Raw genomic sequence first — 21,648 nt, 5'->3', positions numbered from 1 at the left:
TTTAATCTTACGGACACACTGTTACGGTATTTATAGTGTATATAATTAGCAAGGGAGTATTTGTGTCTAGATTACATGCTAAAATATCTCCTCTGTGGTATTCACCACTCTCCTCTGTAAAGGAGCTGAACATACATATTAATGGCTGTGTCTGACAGTAGAGGTTGCCTCCTTGCATGATGCTAGATATCCCTTCTTCAGGATCACCGTCTTTAGGTTAATAGCAAGTAAAGAACCTTTTCTATGTACCTTAACAAACAGTATTTCCAACTTCCCTATTTATTATTTGTAAAACCTTGAAAACAAGTTCATAAAATTTTATCATTTTTCTGATGGAAAACATGATTTCTGAACCTTACAGGTAACCTATTGGCACAGGAATGTTTTAAAATTCTTTAGAGAACCTGAACTGATAAAACAATCATAAAATTTAATTTAAACGACATTCCATCCTGATATAAGCTCCTTCATTCTGAGCAAACACATATGGTTTGGTTTCCATGGTTACTTGTTACTAAGTCCCGTGTTCTCTGTGGTTCTGCTCTGGCTGGACCAGATATAAACAAGACTAGTCATCCTAATGAGGCAGAAATCGAATAATGCTTTATTTGATGGCTGTGTAACACTTTAGAATACAGACAATTTCCTGTTAAAAGCACAACTTAAAGTAAGAATACATTTCTCTCTAAAAATAAAATGTTCTTTTATTATTGGAATAAGAACAAAAATAAGAATAATAGGTTTTATGTATATCCATATATCCATACATTTTCTATATATGCATACACTCACACATGCACACAACATATATAAAATTATTTATCTAGCCAGCATCTTTTTTTTTTAAATAGCAGAAAGACAAACTTATTGTTAATCCTGGATTGGCCCCCAAAATTTATGGAATAGTTTAAGTGTAACATCATAATTTATATGTTTGTGTATGAAATAAACACTTTGTCTTTTGAGTGTATTTTGATCTAAGATGAGATAAAAGATAAAAATATTCCTTTTAAGAGGAAAAGTGTTTCAAGGACAAGTCTGATCTATTATAACCATGTTGATTATTACTACTTCATGGGAAGCAAAAACAGAATACAAGTTTAGTGTGGAGGTGTGTTGCAGTGGATGGACCTATACCCATGCACACATGGGAAGCACTGATTGACAGTAGGTTGGGTTATTTAAAAGAAAGAGGAAGAGAAGCTGCAGTGGCAGGGGATGGATGGTTTGGGAGATAAGAGCATGTATTCTTCTTCTTAGGAGACCTAAGTTTTGTACTCAGGGGTGAAATCGGTGGCTCATAACTGCCTATAACTCTAGGTCAAAGCATTAGAAAACCTTTGATTGGACTCTGCACTTACATCGAAAACTGAAACACTAGAAGACATACACATATTATTAAAACTAAAAGGCTTGAGTCTGGAGAGATGGCTCAAAGGTTAAGAGCTCTTGATGCTCTTGCAGAGGACCTGAGTTCAATTCCTAGCATTCCCATGGCAGTTCACAACCATCTATAACTCCAGTTCCAAGGAATCTGCTGTCCTCTTCTGCCCTTTTCCTGCAGTCATGTGGTAAACAAACCTAAAAACAGGCAAAATACTCACACATAAAACAAAATACATAAATCTAAAAATTAAAAGGTAGTAAAAGCTTAAAAGAGAAGAGCAATATGTTGTGTGGATACTGAGAGAGTCAGAAGATAGTGGATATTATCATACTTAATCATATACACATATGAGTTGTATGCATGTATTAAATTCTCAAAGAATAAATAAAATACAACAGCCAATATGCTATATTACAAAAATGATACTTTAGTGGCCCATACAATGTTTGTAGAAATGTTAAGAATCTGATACTTATACTAAGTCATCTGCACAGCAGCCCTGACATGGCTGTTTCTACATCACCTCAAAAATGTCAGCATCATCACACAGAGTGGAATAAAACTCAGAGAACTGATGCTGGAATTTCATGCAAAAAGCCTTTGATAGGTAACCTAAATATGACATATTTCAAAAAATTCAGTTGCTTCCATTGACATGTGATGGACAAAGGAAATATATTTTTTTTATCACTATTGTCTTCTAACTGTCCTTGGAGATCCAGAATCTGTACCAGCAAGCAGACTGAGAATACCATCTCCATGCTTCAGAGAGCAATGCTTGCTTTGAAAGGAAAATGGGCATAACCACCTTTCCAACGAAACTAGAGCGGAGAAAATAGGAAAGACTTTCTTTTCTTTCTTTTCTTTTCTTCTTTTTGGGGGTATTTTTTATTAGATATTTTCTTCATTTACATTTCAAATGTTACCCAGAAAGTCCCCTATACCTTCCCCCCCATCCCGCCCTGCTCCCCAACCCACCCACTCCCGCTTCCTGCCCTGGCATTTCCCTGTTCTGGGGCATATAATCTTCATAAAACCAAGGGACTGCCCTCACAATGATGGCCACCTAGGCCATCTTCTGCTACGTATGCATCCAGAGACAGGTTCTGGGGGTACTGGTTTGTTCATGTTGTTTTTCCTCCTGAAGGGTTGCAGACCCCTTCAGCTTCTTTTTTAAGAATTATAAGTAATCTATTACAAGTTGAAATACTGGTAAAATGAAAAAAGTTGTTTTGCCAAAAATGTTCAAAAATATCTCATGAACATTTTATAAACACAGAAAGACAAGTTGTAATACTAGTCAATTTTCTAAGTGGATTACTAAATAGTTGAAAATTTCTTGAAGCATTTAAACTTCCCCAGTAACTGTAAGATCACTCAAAAACTATTACTGTATTACATGTAAAACAAAGCAAAGTTTTGCAAAGGTGTTTTTAATGCGGAGAACTTACAGTCACTACAAATCATGGGAAGACAACTCTTCATTTAATGGTGAATAAGAGTGAAAACAAATTAATTAGTCTACAGGGAAATTAAAAAGAAATTAGACAAATCCAGTGAAAGAGAACTAGAAAGATGTATAAATATAATCATGATGATTAGATAAGTATGTGGAAAATTCATTTTTTGTATTTTTTCAAATAATTATTGTTTACAGCAAACATTAGCCAAGGCTTCATGGATCATGTAGTCTTCTTCACAGTTACCTCCATGGTACAGTTAATGTATCACTCTAGTGGGGAGGAACTGAAATGTTAGTTATCAACAGTTCCTATGTAGGGTGCATATTCCACACAGTGTGTGTATGTGTGTGTGTGTGTGTGTGTGTGTGTGTGTGTGTGTGTGTGTGTGTGAACCACAAGTACATATGAGGGTTACATGTGAGGGTTTTGACATGGCCAGTTTTCTCTGAGTCTAAAGTTCATTCCTCAGTCTGAAAATTTCTCAGTTACTTCAGTAGCAAAGTATGATATATGATTGACTGCCATATCCAGGGATCCTTCCCATAATCAGCTTCCAAACACTGACACCATTGCATACACTAGCAAGATTTTGCTGAAAGAACCCAGATATAGCTGTGTCTTGTGAGACTATGCCGGGGCCTAGCAAACACAGAAGTGGATGCTCACAGTCAGCTATTGGATGGATCACAGGGCTCCCAATGGAGAAGCTAGAGAAAGTACCCAAGGAGTTAAAGGGATCTGCAACCCCATAGGGGAAACAACATGATGAACTAACCAGTACCCCGGAGCTCTTGTCTCTAGCTGCATATGTATCAAAAGATGGTCTAGTCGGCCATCACTGGAAAGAGAGGCCCATTGGACTTGCAAACTTTATATGCCCCAATACAGGGGAATGCCAGGGCCAAAAGAATGGGAATGGGTAGGTAGGGAAGTTGGGGGGGGGGTATGGGGACTTTTGGGATAGCATTGGAAATGTAATTGAGGAAAATACGTAATAAAAAATATTAAAAATTAAAAAAAAGAAAGTTAAAAATTCGAGATGGTTTGGAAAACTTAAAAACATGGTGTTGGGATGGTGGTTTCCTCAGAGCTCTTGGAATTAACACTTGTGGAAACCATCTTGCTGTGGGAAGGATGGAGAAAATATTATGGGCAGTTACAAAATGTGAAAACTACATAAAGAAGCATATGCAAAATATGAAAATAAATTTTTTTCATAGAATACCATTAATTTTGTAATTTAAAAAAATTTATTGGCTCTTTGTGAATTTTGCATCAGGTACCCTAATTCCACTTCTATCCCCATGCCCTTATACCTACCCTCCCCCGCTGGCAATCAACCTAAAGACAGAGAATAATACAAAGCTATGCTGTGTCTCACCCAGAACGATAGTATTCCATTTGTCCATACTTCTTTTCTTGCCAATGTTCAGTGTAATGGCTCATTGGTCTGGTAGGGGCCTTGGACTTCTGCTACTTACTTTATCAATATTGAAATCTCCCTTAGACTCCAATGCAGTGTCATGTTGTTGCCCTGTGTCATGGAGATCCTCTAGTTTTGGATCTGTAGGATCTTCCTGCAGCAGTTCAAACATGAGGTAGATGAGACAGGATGGGACAATTCAAAGCCCTGGATCTGGGCCTGAGATGTATCTGAGATGATCAGTTCACCAGCGCTTCCACTCTCAAGCCCTCCAGGCTGGCTCACCAGCAATCCCTGCAACCAGGACAAGCTCTACCCTGCTGTCCAGGTGAGGTGCAGAGCCTGCTCTCTGAGTGCTGCAGCAGGTGAAGGGGAGGCCAGTTTCCCTGTTACCATGACCCCAAGGCCAGGTGGGGAGAGGGAAGAAGGAAGGGTGGAGGAAGTAGGGACAGGGGAGGAGAGTATCTCTCCCTTGTTGTCCATGCCAGCACAAGAAGACAAGTGGTAGGTAGGGCCAGCTCTCCCATGCCTTCCCAGTACTGCAGCTCCTGTCCTCGAGCCTCTAGGGCCAGCTCTTTCACAATTTCTAGGTGAGAGGTAGGACTAGCTCTGGGCAGCCCTCAGACATCAATATGTGCAGACCAGGAACATCTGCCTGGCCGTTGATGGTAAAGGGTCCCTGCTGCTTCATGGCCATGGACCCAGACACCCCCCCCAGGCCCGGGGCAGCGCAGGCCAGGACCCCACCATAGTTCTGGGTAGCATCACCAGCTATTTATATCCAGCTGTTAGTAACTACCCTTGAATATCCAGTTCTGCTTTTCTTCACTGTGCCCAGGTCCTTCTCTTTCTCTTTCACTTCTCCACCACTCACTTGTTCCTTTTAGTGGCACCTAGAGTCTCTGAGTGTCTGGGGTTGTATCAGAGTGTTCTCAGGAGTATTCTGCCTCTCTTGCATATTCTGCCAGAAAGGGGTCATTTTGAGCATGGTCTGCCCCGCAGGTGCCCAGCACTAGACTGGTCCCAGATGAGAGAGATCTAGTCTCCAGCTTGCTTCTTGTTCTGGAAGTTAGTATAGGCCTGCTTAGCACCTGACTTGTGGTCAATCTCAGGCTAGCTCTCTGTTTGGATTAGATTCTTTTGGTCTCAAGCTGACTTTCTTTCAGGGAATGTTAGGCTACTAATCACTCAGATGTAATAAATAGGTCAGAACATTGATCGTAGATGTAGCTTCTCTCCTCTCTGCAACCTACTGACACACATGGCAGCCACATCTGCAAGACCTCTAGAGGCAGGCAATTTTATCAGTTTTTTTTTAATTAATGAATCACAATGGAGTTATCAAAGTAAAATTGTTATTACAGGAAGCTTATGGAAGCTGAATTAAGAAAAAGAAAATTTCAGTTATTTTATAAACTGTAAAAAAATCTTCAAGGAGTAGTTTCCAGAGTATGTCAATGTTTTTAGAAAATGAAGGACAAAGAAAAGCTTTTAAAATCTAACAAAGAAAACTGAAAATGATTATATCAATCTGTTACGAAAACAGATGAAAAATACTAATTATCAGCAAATGGTATCCAGATTAATTGAAAGGACATAATTTATCATGACCACTGGGCTTGTTCATAAATGCAAAAATGGATCAATACTATAAAATCCATTAATCACTTCATATTCACAGACCTAATGAAATAGGTTAAGTACCACCATGTAAATTTGATTGAACAGAATGATCATTTATGGCCCAAACATATGAGACACATAGCCACAGTGTACTGTTAGATAGCCAACACAGTTTAGGATATATAGGTAATAAAACTATTTTAAAACAAAGGCAAACTTTTTGTTTATTTTGTAGAAAGTAGTTTATGTATTTTTTCAATAAAAACATAAGAAAAGCTGACATACATGTGTCATACATAGATTTAACATCTGATATACAGCTGGGCATTTTGCTGCCATCCAAGATTATTTAATTTTGTACAGAAGGGTAACCAGTGAGTTCCCACTGGATATATTGAAATGCAATGGCTCTATATGTTTAAGTTTTATTTTGAAACGTTGTAGATTGTAGACACAAAGCATGAGAAACAATCAGCACAACAATTAAGTATAAAGCAGGTCTAAAAAAAGTCGACGTAAACCAGTACTATATGTTCAGAAATTTAAGAAAAAACAAAAACAGAACACTCAGCTTCTCTTTTGTTCTTTAAGGCATAAACATTGCATCATTATTTATGTCACAAACTTGATTCCAAAAATTGCATATTAAGGTGTGTAAGAAAGCAAATCCAAAGAAATCAATTATTGGTACAAGAAAATTATGTCTTATTGATTCAATTAGTGTTGATTTATAGATTGACCGAAAAGTCCTGATTGAAACAATAACTGTTTGATGGAGATGGTGGTCCACATTTTTTCACTTAATGAATCTGTGAGTTAGTAAAGTACCTGTCACAAACATTTGTTATGCGCACAAGCAACTGATTGGTAAAGGGACTAGAGGTCCCTTTGCTACACTGAGATTATTGAAATGGGAAGAATGGAATGACTTTAGATAGTTTCCTTTGAGATTTTGTGCTGACATCATTACTAACATAATTGTTGAGAAGATATTGAAAAATAAAATAAAATATTGAAAATAAAAAATCACAGCACATAATAAGCATCATAGTGCATTCACATTGATTTGTCTCCAAGCCTATCTTTTAATAGGGACCTAATTAATAATCCATATTATCCCTTTCTATAATGTTTCATAACCTTAAATTTTCTATCCATTGATTATTCACTTTAATAAGATTTTTGTTGAGCAATTCGGCTAATGATAGATCTTGTTAGCTACTGTGGGCACTGGGGCAAGCACCTGAAAGCAGAGCAGATGAAAGAAGCCTGGCATGGGAAGTTTCAGAAAGAAGTTAAATGTACAGCATTTTGATTTTTTAAAAAAAATCTGTTTCTGGTCAGCTGAAGCTGAAAAATTGACTATGACTAGCAAAAACCCAAAACTACTAAAATAAAATATTTAATTTGCTGGGATACTGATTGGCTAGGGCTGAAGACTAAGAAGCAACCAGCATCATTGATATAAAATCTTCCAGGAAGGGTTTATCAGGGTCATTACAGAGAAGCTGTACACCAGAGAGAGCCAAGTTAATACTTTATTCAGGCAGATGAACTCGGTAGTTTGTAAGTCACCCAACTGACACTTGTTTTCAAGGCATGAAGGGTCATGAACCTCAATTGAGACTTGGCACAATTTGACAGGGATGGATTTCTTAAAGAGAGTCCAGGAGAGGGCATTAGTGAAGGTGCAGCCTCAGTTGCAGTAGAAGTCTCAGGATTGATTGGCCTAGTATCCTGTGCCAGGCCAGAGGACCTGAAGAGAACCCAGGAGAAGCTACTGTAAAGGTGAAGCCAAGCTGCAGTGGAGATCTGAGGATTTGGGATAAGTCAGTACCATGGAATAATTGCCAAGAACAGTAACTGTTGTGGAGTGGAGCTTCTGAACTTATCAGATGAACTGTGTGTTTTGTGAATGGCAAAGCTGGAGAACTAGCCCTTTGTAGCACAGAGGATTCTGAGTGGTTCCCAGATGTGAATCACTGAATTATGTCCACTGTTGGATATGCTTTCTTAGTTATGACTGTGTCCTAGTCTTTCCTGTTTAAAATAAGAAGTATTAACTTAATCTTTATGTTTTCAGGAGTCCACAGTTAAGAGACTTGGGGATGATTCTAGAGAAATATATAATTTTATAGATTTGGGAATTTTAGAAAGACTGGATAATTCAGTAAGAATTTGCATAGTTTAGATAAACTGAACTTAGGGACTTTTGATGTTTTAAAGATACTGAACTTTCTTTTGTTAATTAATTTATTTACATCCTGACCACAGACTCCTCTCTCTTCTCCCTCCCAGTCCCTCCATCTTTCCTCTCCTTCGCTCATTCCTTCTCCCTCTCTTCTCAGAAAAGGAGAGTCCTCCCGTGGATATCAATCAGCCTTGGCATATCAAGTTGCAGTATGCCTAGGTGCATTTTCTACTGAGCCTAGAAAAGGAAACCCAGTTAAGGGAAAGGAATCCAAAGGCAGAAAGAGTCAATGACAGCCCTTACTCCTGCGTTTAGAGGGTCCTACATGAAGACCAAGCTGCACATCTGTTATGTACAGAGGGCATAGGTCCAGCCCAAGCATGCTTTCTGGTTGGTGATTCTGTCTCTACGAACTTCAATGGGACCAGCTTAATAGATTCTGAAGGCTTTCTTATGGTGTCCTTGATCCTTCTGGATTCTCAATTCTTCCCCCACCCCTCTTCCACAGGATTCCCCTAGTTCCGCCTAATGTATGGCCATGGGTCTCTGCATCCATTTCCTTCACTTCCTGGGTAAAGTCTCAGATGACAGTTTTGCTAGGCTATTGTCTGCAAGTATAGCAGGATATAAATGCTACTTTCAAGGCTTGGTTCTCAAGTTGGGCCAGTCATTTGTTGGCCATTCCTTCAATTTCTGCTCCGTCTTTATTCCTACACATCTATAAGGCATGACAAATTTAGGGCTGAAGGCTTTGTGGCTTGGTTGATGTCCCCATCTCTCCATTGGAAGTCTTGCCTGGTTATATGAGGTGGCTATTTCAGGTTCTCTATCACTCATTGCTAAGAGTCTTAGCTATGGTCACCCTCATAGTTACAGGGGAGTTTCCATTTAATGCAATCCCCATCAAAATCCTGACACAATTCTTTATAGACCTTGGAAGAACAATACTAAATTTATCTGAAAAACAAACAGCCCCTAGATAGCGAATACAATCCTGTATAACAAAAAAACTTTTTGACAAATCACCCGACTCAGCAGTATTGAGGGTGCAGTAGAATGGAAGAGGTAGGCAACCTTTTATTTATTTATTTATTTACAGATAATTAGATCAAATTGGATATTAGAGCACATTGTAAATGGCTTCATTACTATCTGGAATGACTTATGAGGATATGACTTCAGTTCACCCATGGCATACAAGCAAACAAACAAACAAATAACAACATCAGATAAAGCAATTCAGTTGGAAGTTTTAGTATAAAGACATTTTCTTTACTTGCTTTTATCTTTACCTAATTTGTGTTATGGGGAGGATGTATTGTAATGATAAAAGTTGGCAATGATATATTTAAATTATGATGCTTCTCCTATTCAAAATCCCTCCTTATGTTTAATATGTTGAATTCAATATTAGGTGTATATAGTTAAAATGATATTATAATTGAAAGTATCTAGTATACTTGTAAAGTACCTTATATGAAAATACCTTTTAGCATTGACTGTCTTGGGTACTAGTAATATTAGAAGACAGACTAAAACCATGAAAAAAATATCTAACATTCAGATATATTTTAAGAGTTGCCAGTTGACTTTTGGTCCTTTTATTTGTGTCAAAATGTGTGTGCCTCAAACTTCTACAAAAAGCTGAGATATATTAACTCCAAGGTATCCCTTCTTCAGCCTAGACCTAGTGTAGACCCTGGCATTTTTCAAATCTTCAGATGGGGTGGAGCTGCTTGCCCATCTGAGGTACAGGTAGAAAAAAGAAATCTATTTTTTTTTTTGATGAAAAGAAGTAAAAGTGATGGTTTTATAATTTAAAATATCTCCAAAGAATGCTGTTGGTTTTTTTGTTTTGTTTTTTGTTTTTTTTTTTTTTTGTTTTTTAGCAGCATTCTTTGAATGCTGTAGGAAACAGCAGGCTGGGCGGTGGGAAGGGGCTTTCTGGGTTAGGTGACTGAACTCTGTTTTCATACCTACTTGGATTTGATTCTGTTTTGGAGTACTGGCCATCCTCCTGAAAATGACTTGATCACATTGTAGAATAGGAAGCCACAGGTCTTTTTCATTCTTGCTTACCTGGAAATTGAATCTTGAATTGTGACGAATTCTTAATCTTGCCTCTGCACAGGATGGCCTCAGGTGCCACGTATGTCCTGGAAGTGTTCCCTCCAGTCCTAATGTCACTGTGATATTCTCAGCAGCCCCTTCATTTCTTTCCTCTTGGCTTTGAAGTTTCTTTGATCTCTCAGCTACCTGAAGAGTGTGGGGAACTCTATCAGAAAAATATCTCCTTTCTATTCTCACTGCAAATAAAAACAAAATAAAACATTAATTCAGAGCAAAAAAAAAAAAAAAAAAAACAACAAAAAAAACCTTTCTGAGTTTCTTTGCTGAATACCTGATTTTGAGTTCAGTTACAAGCTTGAGAAGTAGCTAAAGTTTAACTTCCATATAGTCTCACCTTTGAAAGGTCTCTATGCATCTTTAGAAATTTACAATAGTATATTTTCCTGCACCTCGTAAAAGCATTTAGTTTATTTATATTTACATGAATGTTACCAATTTAAGTAATGCTTTTCCCTGGAAGAATTTCCATCATAGTCATTGGAAAATGAAGTTTAATTGCAAATTTCAAATTCACAAATCAAGAATGATAAATAATTCCAAGTAGGAAGATCATTCTCTATGGTTGACAAAAATACACATTTGTTCTCAAATAAGTCAGTTAAAGACCATCAGATAATACTGTGTCTTGAAGGAATGAATGCCATATCTGATTTTGCTGATGTTGGTCAATGAACATCCAGGATGCTTCTATCAATAGATGTCAAAAAAACTTGCAGTCTTACTAAACAAATTCATTGCCATTATAGTAACTGGAAAAAAAGGTCAGAACAACAAAAAACATAAGACTTAGCTATGTATCCAAATGTGTTACATTTTTTATAATTTGTTGCTGTCTTGGTCAGGCTGCTTATTCCTGCACAAAACATCATGACCTGTAACCTCCCTTCCCCAGCCTGAAACCTGTTTGCTCAGGTTTCAGTGTTAGTGAGCATGGGGGCAGCGCTTGCTGCCCTATCATCCTGCCACTCCCACTGCCGCTGCCTGCCAACTAGCTGTTCTGGAGCTATCACTTGTTCACCTGCGACGTTACTCCAAGATGATTTGGCGGGAATCGGGTCCCTTCCCCTGCTTCATAACTGAGTGTCGGAAATAGTAAAATGGAGCTTTGATCAGAATTTTGTCTTAGCTACAACTTTATCTCATCCGCCTAGATCCCTCCTCTCTTCCAGATTCCAAGATGCCTTTCCAGAACAGAACCAAGACATGTGAGTAGCTGGCCGGACACAACAATGACCAAGATGCAAGTTGGGGTGCCACGCACTCTGGTCGAGTCAGCTTGACAGGCCGAGAGGCCTGGAAGCCACTCACGAGGCAGAAAGTTTCACGGAAACTCACCTCCTGGAGTCTGGCGTCCTCTCTAACCCATACATTAATATTCTACTCCCAAGTTAGTCTGGTGCATGGATCCACGTGCTCTCTTTTAGTATTATCCTATTATAAGTGCCTTTTAAGATATAATTCTGACATAGCTAAGCCTTCACCAGTGTTCCAATGTCCTAGAAAGTCCTTGAGCAGACCATGGAATTCAGTAAGAATGTTGCCTATTCAGTGACATTCAGAATTGCCTCTGATGTTACACTAACACTTTGAATAAAAGCTAAGTCACTGCCCTACACAGGAATTTACCATCATCTAGGAAGAAGGAAGTTTGAGACCTAAGGAGGAACCAGAGTAGATACTTAGAACTATAGATAGCTGAGTTACACCCATACACACATATTTACAATGGCCTAAAGGAAAGGTGGACTATACAATAGACTAAAATAGGAACTATGGCAAGGGCACGAAGCCCTTGACCCTGGCTTCTAAGATTAAGTGAATCTTAGGTGGGGCTCTTGTTGATCCCAGTTGTTAACAATGAATTCTATCCCAGGTGGTTTCTGTTAGACCTTCTGTGTTCATATTCCTCTGTTTTGTGTAAGAATCCAGTAACCTCTTTGTACCTTGCTGGTGAGTCACCCAACTTCCTTATTTTCTTCTGTATAAAAAGTTTGATGCTCGATTTGACAAATTACATTCAAATTCTGCACAACCTCTCCTGTGTACATCTGTCTGTCATTCCATCTGATGCTTTGCCCACCTGCCCCAGAGACCCGTTCCATGCAGACAAAGGGATCCAGAGGGTCTGCAGCATTGGGGAGGATGCATGGTATACTTCCACATTGCTGTTCGTCACAAAAGGAAGTCAGGACAGGAATTCACACAGGGCAGAATTTAGAGGCAAGAGCTGATGCAGAGGCATGGAGAGGTGCTGTTTACTGGCTTGCTTTCCTGACTTGCTCAGCTTGCATTCTTATAGAATCCAGGAGTGCCATTTCAAGGATGGCACCATCTACAGTGCACCCTTGCCCCTTGATCTCTAATTGAGAAAATACCTTAAAACTGGATCTCATGGAGGCATTTCCTCAAGGGAGGAAATGTGATAACTCCAGCTTGTGTTGATACACAAAACCAGGCAGTATAGTTGCATAATGAACTTCATGGAAACTTCTGATAATTTGTTTAGGAAACTTTTTAAGAATTGCCACCTTGATCCTGGGTGTTCTGACCAGTGTGTGACATCTGCATGTAAATATGACAACTTTGATTATAGAGGGGCTCTCCCGGGGGTGTAAAATGTTACATTACACAGTAATATTTGATTATTAAGGGTTTCATATTTTTTATTTTTTTATTACGTATTTTCCTCAATTACATTTCTGATGCTATACCAAAAGTCCCCCATACACTCCCCCCACTCCCCTACCCATCCATTCCCACTTTTTGGCCCTGGCATTCCCCTGTACTGGGGCATATAAAGTTTGCGTGTCCAATGGTCCTCTCTTTCCAGTGATGGCCTATTAGGCCATCTTTTGATACATATGCAGCGAGAGTCAAGAGCTCCGGAAAACTGGTTAGTTCATAATGTTGTTGCACCTACAGGGTTGCAGATCTCTTTAGCTCCTTGGATACTTTCTCTAGCTCCTCTATTGGGGGCTCTGTGATCCATCCAATAGCTGACTGTAGCATCCAATGCTGTGTTTGCTAGGCCCCTGCCTAGTCTCACAAGAGACAGCTATATCAGGGTCCTTTAAGCAAATGCTTGCTAGTGTATGCAATGGTGTCATCGTTTGGAGGCTAATTATGGGATGGATCCCTGGATATGGCAGGCTCTAGATGGTCCAACTTTTTGTCTCAGCTCCAAACTTTGTCTCTGTAACTCATTCCATGGTTGATTCTTTCCATTTCTAAGAAGGGGAAAAGGGTCCACACTTTGGTCTTACTTCTTCATCAGTTTCACGTGTTTTACATTTGTTTCTTATATCTCGGGTATACTAAGTTTCTAGGCTAATATCGACTTATCAGTGAGTACATAATATTTGAGTTCTTTTGTGATTGTATTACCTCACTCAGGATGATGTCCTCCAGGTCCAACCATTTGCCTAGGAATTTCATAAATTCATTCTTTTTAATAGCTGAGTAGTACTCCATTGTATGAATGTACCATATTTTTTGTATCCATTCCTCTGTTGGGGGCATTGGGGTTCTTTTCAGCTTCTGGCTATTATGAATAAGGCTGCTATGAATATAGTGGAGCATGTGTCCTATTTACCTGTTGGAACATCTTCTGGATATATGCCCAGCAGAGGTATTGCGGGATCCTCCAGTAGTACTATGTCCAATTTTCTGAGGAACCACCAGACTAATTTCCAGAGTGGTTGTACAAGCTTACAATCCCACCACAAATGAAGGAGTGTTCCTCTTTCTCCACATCCTTGCCAGCATCTGCTGTCACGTGAATTTTTGATCTTAGCCATTCTGACTGGTGTGAGATGGAATCTCAGGGTTGTTTTGATTTGCATTTCCCTGATGATTAAGGATGCTGAGCATTTTTTCAGGTGCTTCTCTGCCATTCGGTATTCCTCAGGTGAGAATTCTTTGTTTAGCTCTGAGCCCCATTTTTAATGGGGTTATTTGATTTTCTGGAGACCACCTTCTTGAGTTCTTTTTATATATTGGACATTAGTCCCCTATCTGATTTAGGATAGGTAAAGATCCTTTTAAATCTGTTGGTGGAGTTTTTATCTTATTGACGGTTTCTTTTGCCTTGCAGAAGCTTTGCAGTTTCATGAGGTCCCATTTGTCATTTCTAGATCTTACAGCACAAGCCATTGCTGTTCTATTCAGAAATTTTTCCCCTATGCCCATATCTTCGAGGCTTTTCCCCACTTTCTCCTCTATAAGTTTCAGTGTCTCTGGTTTTATGTGGAGTTCCTTGATCCACTTAGATTTGACCTTAGTACAAGGAGATAGGAATGGATCAATTCGGATTCTTCTACACAATAACAGTTGTGTCAGCACCATTTGTTGAAAATGTTGTCTTTCTTCCACTGGATGGTTTTAGCTCCCTGGTCGAAGATCAAGTGACCATACGTGTGTAGCTTCATTTCTGGGTCTTCAATTCTATTCCATTGGTCTACTTGTCTGTCACTATACCAGTACCATGCAGTTTTTATCACAATTGCTCTGTAGTAAAGCTTTAGGTCAGGCATGGTGATTCCACCAGAGGTTCTTTTATCCTTGAGAAGAGTTTTTGCTATCCTAGGTTTTTTGTTATTCCAGATGAATTTGCAGATTGCTCTTTCTAATTTGTTGAAGAATTGATTAGGAATTTTGATGGGGATTGCATTGAATCTGTAGATTGCTTTTGGGAAGATAGCCATTTTTACAATGTTGATCCTGCCAATCCATGAACATGGGAGATCTTTTCATCTTCTGAGAACGTTGTTAATTTCTTTCTTCAGAGACTTGAAGTTCTTATCCTACAGATCTTTCACTTCCTTAGTTAGAGTCTCGCCAAGGTATTTTATATTATTTGTGACTATTGAGAAGGGTGTTGTATCCCTAATTTCTTTCTCAGCCTTTTTATTCTTTGTGTAGAGAAAGGCCATTGACTTGTTTGAGTTAATTTTATATCCAGCTACTTCACCAAAGCTGTTTATCAGGTTTAGGTGTTTTCTGGTTGAATTTTTAGGGTCACTTATATATACTATCATATCATCTGCAAAAAGTGAAATTTTGACTTCATGTTTTAAATTTGTATCCCCTTGATCTCCTTTCGTTGTCGAATTGCTCTGGATAGGACTTCAAGTACTATGTTGAAGAGGTACAGAGAAAGTGGGCAGCCTTGTCTAGTCCCTGATTTTAGTGGGATTACTTCCAGCTTCCCACTATTTACTTTGATGTTGGCTACTGGTTTGCTGTAGATTGCTTTTATCATGTTTAGGTATGGGCCTTGAATTCCTGATCTTTCCAAGACTTTTATCATGAGTGGGTGTTGGATCTTGTCAAATGCTTTCTCTGCATCTAATGTGATGATCATGTGGTTTTTGTCTTTGAGTTTGTTTATATAATGGATTACGTTGATGGATTTCCATATATTAAATCATCCCTGCATCCCTGGAATAAAACCTACTTGGTCAGGATGGATGATTGCTTTAATGTGTTCTTGGATTCGGTTAGTGAGAATTTTATTGAGTATTTTTTCATCGATATTCATAAGAGAAATTGGTCTGAAGTTCTCTATCTTTGTTGGGTCTTTTTGTGGTTTAGGTATCAGAGTAATTGTGGCTTCATAGAATGAGTTGGGTAGAGTACCTTCTACTTCTATTTTGTGGAATACTTTGTGTAGAACTGGAAATTGATCTTCTTTGAAGGTTTGATAGAACTCTGCACTAAACCCATCTGGTCCTGGGCTTTTTGTTGGCTGGGAAATTATTAATGACTGCTTTTATTTCTTTAGGGGATATGGGACTCTTTAGATTATTAACTTGATCCTGATTTAACTTTGGTACCTGGTATCTGTCTAGATATTTGTCCATTTTGTTCAGTTTTCCAGTTTTGTTGAGTATAGCCTTTTGTAGAAGGAACTGATGGTGTTTTGGATTTTTTCAGGATCTGCTGTTATGTCTCCCTTTTCATTTCTGATTTTGTTAATTAGGATGCTGTCCCTGTGCCCTCTAGTGATTCTAGCGAAGGGTTTATCTATCTTGTTGATTTTCTCAAAGAAGCAACTCCTCATTTGTTTAATTCTTTGAATAGTTCTTTTTGTTTCCACTTGGTTGATTTCGTCCCTGAGTTTGATTATTTCCTGCCATCTACTCCTCTTGGGTGATTTTTCTTCCTTTTTTTTCTAGAGCATTAAGATGTGTTGTCAAGCTGCTAGTGTGTGCTCTCTCTAGTTTCTTTTTGGAGGCACTCAGAGCTCTGAGTTTCCCTCTTAGAAATGCTTTTATTGTGTCCCATAGGTTTGGGTATGTTGTGCCTTCATTCTCATTAAACTCTAAAAAGTCTTTATTTTCTTTCTTTATTCCTTCCTTGACCAAGTTATCATTGAGAAGAGTGTTGTTCAGTTTCCACCTGAATGTTGGCTCTCCATTATTTATGTTGTTATTGAAGATCAGCCTTAGTCCATGATGGTCTGATAGGATGCATGGGACAATTTCAATATTTTTGTATCTGTTGAGGCCTGTTTTGTGACCAATTATATGGTCAACTTTGGAGAAGGTCCTGTGAGGTGCTGAGAAGAAGGTATATCCTTTTGTTTTAGGATAAAGTGTTCTGTAGGTATCTGTTAAGTCTATTTGTTTCATAACTTCTGTTAGTTTCACTGTGTCCCTGTTTAGTTTCTGTTTCCATGATCTATTCATTAATTAAAGTGGTGTGTTGAAGTCTCTCACTATTATTGTGTGAGGTGCAATGTGTGCTTTGAGCTTTACTAAAGTGTCTTTAAAGAATGTGGCTGCCCTTGCATTTGGAGCATAGATATTCAGAATTGATCGTTCCTCTTGGAGGATTTTTACCTTTGATGAGTATGAAGTGTCCCTCCTTATCCTTTTTTGATAACATTAGGTTGAACCTCAATTTTATTCGATATTAGAATGGCTACTCCAGCCTGTTTCTTCAAACTATTTGCTTGGAAAATTATTTTCCAGCCTTTCACTCTGAGGTAGTGTCTGTCTTTTTCCCTGAGATGGGTTTCCTGTATGCAGCAGAATGTTGGTTCCTATTTGTGTAGCCAGTCTGTTAGTCTATGTCTTTTTATTGGGGAATTGAGTCCATTGATAATAAGAGATATTAAGGAAAAGTAATTGTTGCTTCCTTTTATTTTCGTTGCTAGAGTTGGCATTCTGTTCTTGTGGCTGTCTTCTTTTTGATTTGTTGAGGGATTACATTGTTGCTATTTCTAGGGCTTGGTTTCTGTCCTCGCATTGGATATTTTCTGTTATTATCCTTTGAAGGGCTGAATTCATGGACAGATAATGTGTGATTTGGTTTTGTCGTGGAATACTTTGGTTTCTCCATCTATGGTAATTGAGAGTTTGGCTGGGTATAGTAGTATGGGCTGGCATTTGTGTTCTCTTAGTTTCTGTATAACATCTGTCCAGGGTCTTCTGGCTTTAATAGTCTCTGGTGAAAAGTCTGGAGTAATTCTGATAGGCCTGCCTTTATATGATACTTGACCTTTCTCCCTTACTGCATTTAACATTCTCTCTTTATTTAGTGCATTTATTGTTCTGATTATTATGTGTTGGGAGGAATTTCTTTTCTGGTCTAGTCTATTTGGAGTTCTGTAGGCTTCTTGTATATGCATGGGCAAGTCATTTTTTAGGTTTCAGAAGTTTTCTTCTATAATTTTGTTGAAGATATTTGCTGGCCCTTTAGGTTGAAAATCTTCATTCTCATCAACTCCTATTATCTGTAGGTTTGGTCTTCTTATTGTGTCCTGGATTTCCTGAATGTTTTGAGTTAGGATCTTTTTGCGTTTTGTATTTTCTTTGATTGTTGTGCCGATATTCTCTATGGAATCTTCTGCACCTGAGATTCTCTCTTCCATCTCATGTATTCTGTTGCTGATGCTCTCATCTATGGTTCCAGATGTCTTTCCTAGGATTTCTATCTCCAGCATTGCCTCACTTTGGGTTTTCTTTACTGTGTCTCCTTCCCTTTAAATGTCTTGGATAGTTTTATTCAATTCCATCACCTCTTTGGTTGTGTTTTCCTGCAATTCTTTAAGGAATTTTTGTGTTTCCTCTTTAAGGTCTTCTACCTGTTTAGCTGTGTTCTCCTGTATTTCTTTAAGTGAGTTATTAAAGTCCTTCTTGATGTCCTCTACCATCATCATGAGATATGTTTTTAAATCCGCGTCTAGCTTTTCGGGTGTGTTGGGGTGCCCAAGAATAGGTGGGGTGGGAGTGCTACGTTCTGATGATGGTGAGTGGTCTTGATTTCTGTTAGTAGGATTCTTACGTTTGCCTTTTGCCATTTGGTAATCTCTGAAGTTAGTTGTTATAGTTGTCTCTGGTTAGAGCTTGTTCCTCAGGTGACTCTGTTAGCCTCTATCAGCAGACCTGGGTGACTAGCTCTCTCCTTAGTTTCAGTGGTCAGAGTATTCTCTGCAGGCAAGCTGCTGTTCGAACCTGCCTCCTGACAGAAGTTGTGTTCCACTCACCAGAGGTCTTAAGATCCCATGGAGGGTCCTGTAAGGACCTTGGGGTTGTCCTTAAACTCCACAGGCAAGGAACCCCGGTGCTGGAGTGGACCGGAAGGGACTTGTGCCCCTGATTTGGCTGGGTTATCTGCTTCCCTATTTAATGCAGTCTCAGGTCCCATGAGATTGGATTAGAGCAGATGCTGTGTTCCACTCACCAGAGATCTTAGGATCCCATGGGTGATCCTGTGTGGGTCATTGCGGGTGTCCGGAGACTCCACGGGAAGGCACCCTGGTGCTGGAGTGGACCGGAAGAGCTAAGGTTTTCTGTATATTATCTCACGATATAATTTTAGAATCAGTACAGGTTAAACAGAAGGAGGTACATTCTTTTTTACATGTTTCTCTGAATTTTCCTGGTTAATATGTGCCCTAATAATGACTGTTTTCTCTAAAACAACCGAGATATTTCAATAGGAAAAACTTGATATACAATAACAAGAAGATATTTAAATGAACAAGTCAAAATGTTTTAGGATGCATACAAGAGATAACCTCTTGTCTCTTAATAATGACATGCTAATTATTTGTATGATCTTTGAAATAACAAGGAAATGGCATGGGTATTAAGTCATTGATAAAGAGCTTACTAGCATCAGAATTAAAAAAACAGGGAACCCCCCACTTCCTGGTGATGGCTAAGACATGAAGAGCCTATGCTAGAGAAATCTGTTCTTTCCTGCATGACAAGTAGTAGCCCCTGCATAGTTTTACTCTGTTGAACTAGTTTTAATCATTTTATAGCTTTCACTTTGTATTTGGAGACACTTTAATTCTGAAGGGTCTGAACAGTATGAGTTACAAGAAGGCTCGCCTAGAAGCAGATTTCAAAGGGCATATTAAAGTATTGTTTGTAGGTGAAAATATGACATCACAGCGAGAAACACCACCAGTAAGCTTTAGAAGGAACACATTTGAAAGACAGCCAACTTGTAGCTAAGAGAGCAAAATTTTTCAGTGTAAAGGAGTCACCAGCAGGAAGGGGGAGTTCAGTGTGCGGAAGGAGAGTAAGAGGAAAGGGGAAGTGGTTTTATAACTGAGCACTTTTCAGAATAGTATCACTAGAAATAACATTTACCAATTTTGGAGCAATGTTTGTTGTGGGGTTTTTGTTTTGGGGGGGTTGTTTGTTTGTTTGTTTTATAATTAAAAAGATGTTTTTGAGGAGTAAGTGGTATTCTAGGTTGACAATTTTCCTTTCAAGACTTAAAAGATGTGACTTCAGCTTCTTCTGAATTTTGCACGAATTGTTATAAGAAATCCCTTATACCATTTCTGCATTGTATATAAAAGCATTCATCCCCACCTTCCCCCCCACAACTTCTGATGATAGTCAAGATATATTTTGTTTCCGTTTTCAGAAATATAACACGACATGCCTACATATTGATATCTTAATATTTATTCTTACTGATGATCTCTGATTTTCTGGTCGGCTTCCAGGGAGGGCTCTGACACCAGGACTCAGATGAGAGCACCATCTTGTATCACGGGTCTCTCAGAGACCAGTCTTCACAAGAGTGCACGTGGGTAGCAGAAGCAAGAGAGCTTCTTAGACAGGGTCCCTTTGGGTCTTCATCTTCAGCCAGGAGGCAGAGCTGAGCTTCAACCTCTGTGCAGCTTGCCTGTAAGAGAAGAGATTGCCTGCAGAGAGTAATAGGACCACTGGGACTCAGGAGAGAGTTGGACTCCCAGGAGCACTGACAGAGGTCAACAGAATAGCAGGAGGAACAAGCTCCAGCTAGAGACAGCTAGAACATTACCAGATGGCGAAAGGCAAATGTAAGAATCTTACTAATAATAACCAAGACCACTAGGCATCATCAGAACCTAGTACTCCCACCACAGCAAGTTCTGGATACCCCAACACATCTGAAAAGCAAGATTTAGATTTAAAATCTTATCTCATGATGCTGGTAGAGGATTTTAAGAAGGGCATTAATAACTCACTTAAAGAAATACAGGAAAACACTGCTAAACAGATAGAAGTCTTTAAAGAGGAAGCACACACACACACAAAAAAAATCCCTTAAAGAATTACAGGAAAACACTGCTAAACAAGTAGAGGTCCTTAAAAGAGGAAACACAAAAATCCCTTAAAGAATTACAGGAAAACACAACCAAACAGGTGATGAACTTGAACAAAACCATCCAAGATCTAAAAATGGAAGTAGAAACAATAAAGGAAACCCAAAGGGAGACAACTCTGGAGATAGAAATCCTAGGAAAGAAATTAGGAACCATAGATGTGAGCAACAGCAACAGAATACAAGAGATGGTAGAGAGAATCTCAGGTGCAGAAGATTCCATAGAAAACATGGACACAACAAGCAAAGAAAATGCAAAATGCAAAAAGATCCTAAATCAAAACATCCAGGAAATCCAGGACACAATGAGAATACCAAACCTAAGGATACCATGGTATAGATGAGAAGGAAGAATTTCAACTTAAAGGGTCAGTAAATATCTTCAACAAAATTATAGAAGAAAACTTACCTAACCTAAAGAAAGAGATGCCCATGAAAAAAAAAAAAAAAAAAAAAACTACAAAAAGCCTACAGAACTGAAAATAGACTGGACCAGAAAAGAAATTTCATCCAACACATAATAATCAGAACCTCAAATGCAATAAATAAAGATAGAATATTAAATGCAGTAAGAGGAAAAGGTCAAGTAACATATAAAGGCAGACCTATTTGAATTAAACCAGATTTCTAACCAAAGATTATGAAAGCCAGAAGATCCTGGACAGATGTTATACAGACCCTAAGAGAACACAAATGCCAGCCTAGGCTACTACATCCAGCAAAATTCTCAATTACCATAGATGAAGAAAGCAAAGTATTTCATGACAAAACCAAATTCACACAATAACTTTCCACGAATCCAGCCCTTCAAAGG

General features: G+C 38.7%; 1 non-coding gene across 1 annotated transcript; it reads right to left on the bottom strand.

The window, feature by feature from the left end:
• Positions 1–5,441: 5,441 nt before the first annotated feature.
• On the bottom strand, positions 5,442–5,569 carry LOC115030769 (small nucleolar RNA SNORA17). Its single transcript, XR_003836361.1, has one exon. It is a non-coding gene; the product is annotated as a small nucleolar RNA SNORA17 (small nucleolar RNA).
• Positions 5,570–21,648: the final 16,079 nt, after the last annotated feature.

This window comes from Mus caroli, unplaced genomic scaffold (assembly GCF_978045245.1).
Source record: "Mus caroli unplaced genomic scaffold, Mus_caroli_1 scaffold_3, whole genome shotgun sequence".
In the NCBI taxonomy this organism is placed as follows: Eukaryota; Metazoa; Chordata; class Mammalia; order Rodentia; family Muridae; genus Mus; species Mus caroli.
Note: the sequence above shows the minus strand (reverse complement) of the source record. Positions and strands in the feature narration are given on the sequence as shown.